General features: G+C 27.8%; 1 protein-coding gene across 1 annotated transcript in view; it reads left to right on the top strand.

The window, feature by feature from the left end:
- Positions 1-2,068: 2,068 nt before the first annotated feature.
- LOC111634467 (patched domain-containing protein 3-like) overlaps positions 2,069-5,857 on the top strand; it is a 35,893-nt gene continuing 32,104 nt past the window's right edge. The window contains exons 1-2 of the mRNA XM_023379237.1: positions 2,069-2,111; positions 4,698-4,825. The gene's annotated coding sequence lies outside the window, so the exon portion shown is untranslated. The remainder of the gene's footprint in view (positions 2,112-4,697; positions 4,826-5,857) is intronic.

The following is a 5,857-nucleotide window of genomic DNA, read 5'->3' as shown; positions in this document are numbered from 1 at the left end:
TGTCATAGGTTCACGCCTGACCATGTGGGGTTTTCCGGGTTTTCTTCACGTTTGTAACACCTAAATGGGGGACAGTTTCCCATAAAAAGACCCCGGGAGGCATTTCCCTCGGCAGAATGAAACCAAAACTAACCTAACCCTCATAATAAAGGTTTACTCTCCCTCAGAATATAGTCTATTATTCAATCCCGATGTATGAAAGGGGTCGAATTGCGTAGACACAAAGAGGAATTTTCTGTGTAATTTTTACTTGTATTACAACCAAATAGTAAGCAGTTTATCATGGAATATCGTTCTCATCAATCCAATCATATATCTAGTATTGTTGAAAGGAGATTATATTATACTCTCTTTAATTGATTCTAACCTTTAATTAGAAATAGAAGAAGAATAATTAATATCAAAAGTCTTCGATGAATTGGATGATTCTGTAGAATTATTCATATTTTTTACAAAATATTTGTGTTAAGTTCTATTTTTATTTACTTTTATATACAAATTATATTAAATTTCTCCTACATATGTATACAATCACGTCGATAATTTGGATTTTTGCCCATTTTATCAAGGTTCACATTTCTTTACATTTTCTGTACCGAATTTAAATCATCTGCTTAACTCATTTATAAACTTGTATATGTTTAATTTTTAATTTCTCAGTTATTATTATTAATAAATAATAATAATAATAATAAGTGAAATGTAAATCCTTATATATATTTATGCATAAGTTTGCCAGCTGTTCTCAACCTTTTTTCACTCGCGTACCACACGAGCTTTCTGTGTAGACTTGAAACACTAAAGAATACTTCTCGGTACACCTCGGCGGTACGTGTACCACTGATTAAAAACGGCTGAATTATATAATTAAAACAAAAAATTCTTCATGGTGTATCAGTGGCAGGTTATAACTTCACGGGGCCCAGGCAAATTTGAATTAAAGGACCCCTCCATTTATAGTTTTGACTCACGAAAATGCTCTGTGTTATTAAATAGGAGAGTTTATCTATAATTTCATACAAACATTTTCTATGTTTAAATGTTATTTATGTAATTAAAAATAATGAAATTGCTATTACAAAGCAGATCATTTAAATTCAGTAAAGGCGGAAAATGTAAAGAAATGTAAACACTCCTTGATAAATTGGGCAAAAGTCCAAATTACCGACGTGATTAATTGCCTACCATGTAGAAGTAATTTAATATATATATTTTTTTATAAATATTTAAAAAAAAAATATTTCAATTTTTTTAATACACATTCTATTTGTATAAAATATATTTAGTTGTTTAATACAATTGATAAGTATTTAATATTTTACAGCAGTCTAGCGATATATTTATTATATGATCTAGATATTACTAATACAGCTGCAGATTTTCCTTGTTGTAATAATTAACGAACCAGACTTTACACACCATCTATACTATAGTCGATTATATGTAAGTACAGTACTTAACATGTAATTTTAAAAATTAGTTTATATATTAATATACATTATTGTTTATTTTCGAGATAATTTATTATACAGCTTTCTAAAATCTTTGTGTGTATAGCAATAGGCGTTAAGGGGATAAATTATATAATACAATTGTGTCTGCTGGCACTCCAGGTAATGCATTATAGTACCTTATTTTGCTTAAGTTAATGGACAATTGTTTTCACTTATGTTATATGTAAAAAATAGAAGGGTATGGAATGTAAATAAAAAATAATAAACTGCTCTTTGTAATGGAATAACACAGGAATTAAAAAATATCTATTAAAATTTTAATTACCCAAACAATAAATAATTATTTCTATTAGCTCTCTCGATATAATGAAATAATATTAGAAAATCACGATATCAAAGGTAGGTCATGAATATAAAAAACATTCATTATTGTTAACCTTTTAAAAGTGATTTTTTTTCTCAATAATATTGACAAGAACAAAAGATTCCTTGTGATCTTATAGTGTAACCCATAGACAAAACATTCATTTTATATTCCAGAAAAAAGAAATATTACTACCGGAAAAGTTGCAAGTCTGGTTACAATAGTTAACAAGTCAGTTTTTATAGAACATTAAAAACATAGATATATTTTAAAATGATTTGAAGTGATGTTAAGTAAGTAATCTATTTAGTATTTTATTAATGAAAAGAATGTATACGTTTTTTTTTTTTCAATATATTCCGATATTTTAATATTTATTCTATATAAATTAATAACACACTTATTAATACTTAATTATACAAACTATTAAATGTAATAATAAATAAATCAATATACTGGTATTTAGTGCAAAACACAGAAAATGAAGTACAGTACGTTAACGCTTTCCCAGAACGAGAATGCGAAACTTAAAATGGCGTACAATTAACAATACAAATTCTCATTTTAAGTACTTTTTTATTCAAGTTTCCAATAGCGTAAACCTGAAACCGTAATATGGTGGAATTTTATTGTAGTTTAAAATCCTTTGAATGAAGATAATGAATGATGTTTTTATATTAAAAATGATTTCTGAAATTTTGAAATGTATATATGTACAGTACATAGGTTATGTATGGTAAATTATGTTATTATCATGTAGACAAACTAAGATCGGATGGTAAAGTAAATAATAGGGACCAATTTTCCCGTATAAAGTTGTACCCGGTTGGCACCCCTCTTGTTTAAGCTCCCATGAATCGTGTTTCCTTAATCCATCAATATAATTTAATACAATTTCGAGTACAGTCGACCCCCCCTATAACACTGTCGATTATTCCGTTTTATATGAATTCCATGTTGTACGAGTCACTTAGATTTTACAAATAGATGTGCCGGGCTGTGAACGGCTCACATATTTGTAAAATCTAAGTGACTCGTATAACATTGAATTCATATAAAATAGAATAATCAACAGTGTTATAGGCGGGTCGACTTGTATAGAATATAAATACATCCTGTGCATTTACAGAATATAAAAAAATTTAACATTAAATATCATATCCTTGAATAACTAGTTTTTTTTATTTTTCAAAATTTAATTTAATATATCATACCGTTATAACAAATATTCGTTTATGCAGTTTAATTTTGACGTAGATATTTCTACAAATTATGTGTTTTTCTCTTCTGTTATGACATTCGTAAGAGCATCTACTTTATGTATAACCTCATTTATTATCCATCAGTTTTAATAATTTTTATAAAAGCATTTTGCTAGAAAATAACGTAGCATAATGTATGTAACATCATCTCTTACATCTGTGAAATAAATAACAACACAATGTAACAATAAACGATGCCATTGTTACAACCGTGACACAAATAATCGAAGAAAAAAAAAAAAATAAATAAGAATTCGAAACTGATCTAGAATAACAAATAAAGAGGAGGAAGAAGAAGAAGAAGAAGAAGAGAAAGCAAATGTATTATTTCCATTGTCAATGTATTTTTTACACCTTTCTAGAAATACCTTATAAAATTTCTTACTGTATACTTATACAACTTCATAATTGCTATCACTTTTAATTATAATTTAAATACCACATAAAAATTTAATCAATATTCCTCAAATCTATCTCTTAGAACCATATACAAAGACACAACAGTAGGTGAGTAAATGAAACTATTTAACATCGATCGTGGGTTCGCACCTCACCAATCATTAATAGATGGAGTATTTCGGGTTTTTTTTCACGTGTTCAAAATGTAAATAGGAGCCAGTTTTCCACAAAACATATCTAGAAAGATGCAATTTCTTTTTGGCAGATTGCCCAAGTGTTGTTTCGTTTTTAACACTAATCGAAATCCTTGCTTTAATGACGTTACAACCTAGTTCGATTATCTTTAAATTTATCGAAATATAGACCCGTTTTACCGGAAAAATTTGGAAAAAACGTATCTATAAATCTAGCATTTTATTCCCATTCCATACTTTTTACAGTACTAATATATCTAGAACTAGCATCAAATGATAAATGCATTTATGTTAAGTATAAATAGAGTAGCAAGGTTTATTAATTAAAATTTATAGTTATAATAATTAAAATTACTTTAACCTTACATGACTTATGATAAACGTCGAAGGGCATTAATGGTACAAAGCTCATAACTTTTAAATGGAATTCTTAAAATGACATATAACCTTGTAAATAACATGATCCTTGTGAAACATGGGAATAATGATATAATCTTTTATATATATAGGCCTATATTCACATGAACAGAACTCTCTACATTATTAAATAAAACCTGCGTAAACCGGAACATCACATCATCGAATATTCTTTCCGGTTTGACAGGTTTCCGTTTTGAACAGGGTTTTATTATTATTATTTTTTTTTAACACAGGAAATCGCCCCTTTCTGAAGAATTTTTTTCCGTTTAGACAGGTTTTAATGATAGAAAAACGATTAAATCAATTACTTTTACTATCATCTAGTATTATATTTCTACAGATTTTTATCTTATTATTGAATAGTATTTTAATTAAAGGTAAAAAAAAAATCAATACATTAAACATAAGTAAAATTTAAATAAATAAATAAATATATATATACATATCAGATTTGTTTATATTATAAAATCTTATTCTTTCTCTAACTTGTAAGAGGAAAATTAACATAAAAGTTATACATGGTTGGATTGTACGAAGGTCATACATGTTTGTCATGTGACACGCATTCATTTTTAAAGTATTAAATAATTCCTGATGTTGGTAGATGCTGTTTAACATTGGCTTTTTGATAACTGATTGTTGCTCTGAGTGAGGGGAGGAAAAAAAAAACAAAACAAAAATTCATCCAGATCTTTACAGCTTCGTAACAAAGATGGCTTCTTGTAACATAAAGTAAGAATTTATTTATATTTCTATATTTATCTTAGTTCTATTCAGATAATAATTTATTTCTAACGTTATATACAATATATATATATATATATTAAATTATTAATTTTATGTCAATTTTATTAATCATTAATATTGGTAATTATAAGTTGAAGTTTTAATTTAATGTTTTTCGGACGTATTTGCTTTCTAATAGTGGTCAAACCTGTCTATAAAGTAATGATTCTTTATACGAATCTAAATATTGAATGATAAAGTCGATATTTAATTGTTATTAATCGAAATTGTTTTTTTTTTTATTATGAGAATGATTCAATTGTTGATATCTGAAATAAAACAGGAATATTCCGGAAAATAATACGGAATTCCCATTTAGTTTTTAAATACAGTCAAGAAAATGGATGGAATTTCCAGGTTTTATGGAAGCGTACATCTAAAGAATAACCATTAAAAATTTGATCCAGATCGGTCAATGGGTTTAGAAGTGTATTGGGAATAGAGACAAGGAATAGACAAACATTCTATTATATATATAACAGAATGTTTGTCTATCTGTTCTGTCTGTATGTATATATATATATGTCACCGCTAAAGCTCGAAAGTCGTTAATGTGTACATTATCTAGCTAATCTGCAGATTAAGTAGGGTGTTCCATTTCTCAAATTACCTAGATAATGTGCAGAGTATCTAGATAGTCCGCACATTACCTACTAGGCACTCGGTAAAGTGAAAATAAGATCTTTGCCACAAATAAATGTACCACAAATAGGTGTGCTTGTCGCAAAACCCAATTGCTATGAAATTCAAAGTGTCACCAATCTTTAGACTGCACTAGTAAGTAAGAACAATTGGATAATGTTACCTATGGTGAGTAAAATGGCGGCTCGTCTCTGATTCCAGCAAACAGAAGAAAGGAAACAGTGGGGACGCACGTTCAAACCTAACTTAACCTATTCTAATAATTTGGTTGGTAATAATTATGGTAATTTATTAGAATAGGTTAGGTTAGGTTAGAACGTGCGTCCCCACTGTTTC

This window comes from Centruroides sculpturatus, unplaced genomic scaffold (genome assembly GCF_000671375.1).
Source record: "Centruroides sculpturatus isolate CEXI.00-Female unplaced genomic scaffold, Cexi_2.0 scaffold710, whole genome shotgun sequence".
Taxonomy (NCBI): Eukaryota; Metazoa; Arthropoda; class Arachnida; order Scorpiones; family Buthidae; genus Centruroides; species Centruroides sculpturatus.
The sequence above is the reverse complement of the archived record's forward strand: the minus strand, read 5'-3'. Positions and strand labels throughout refer to the sequence as shown.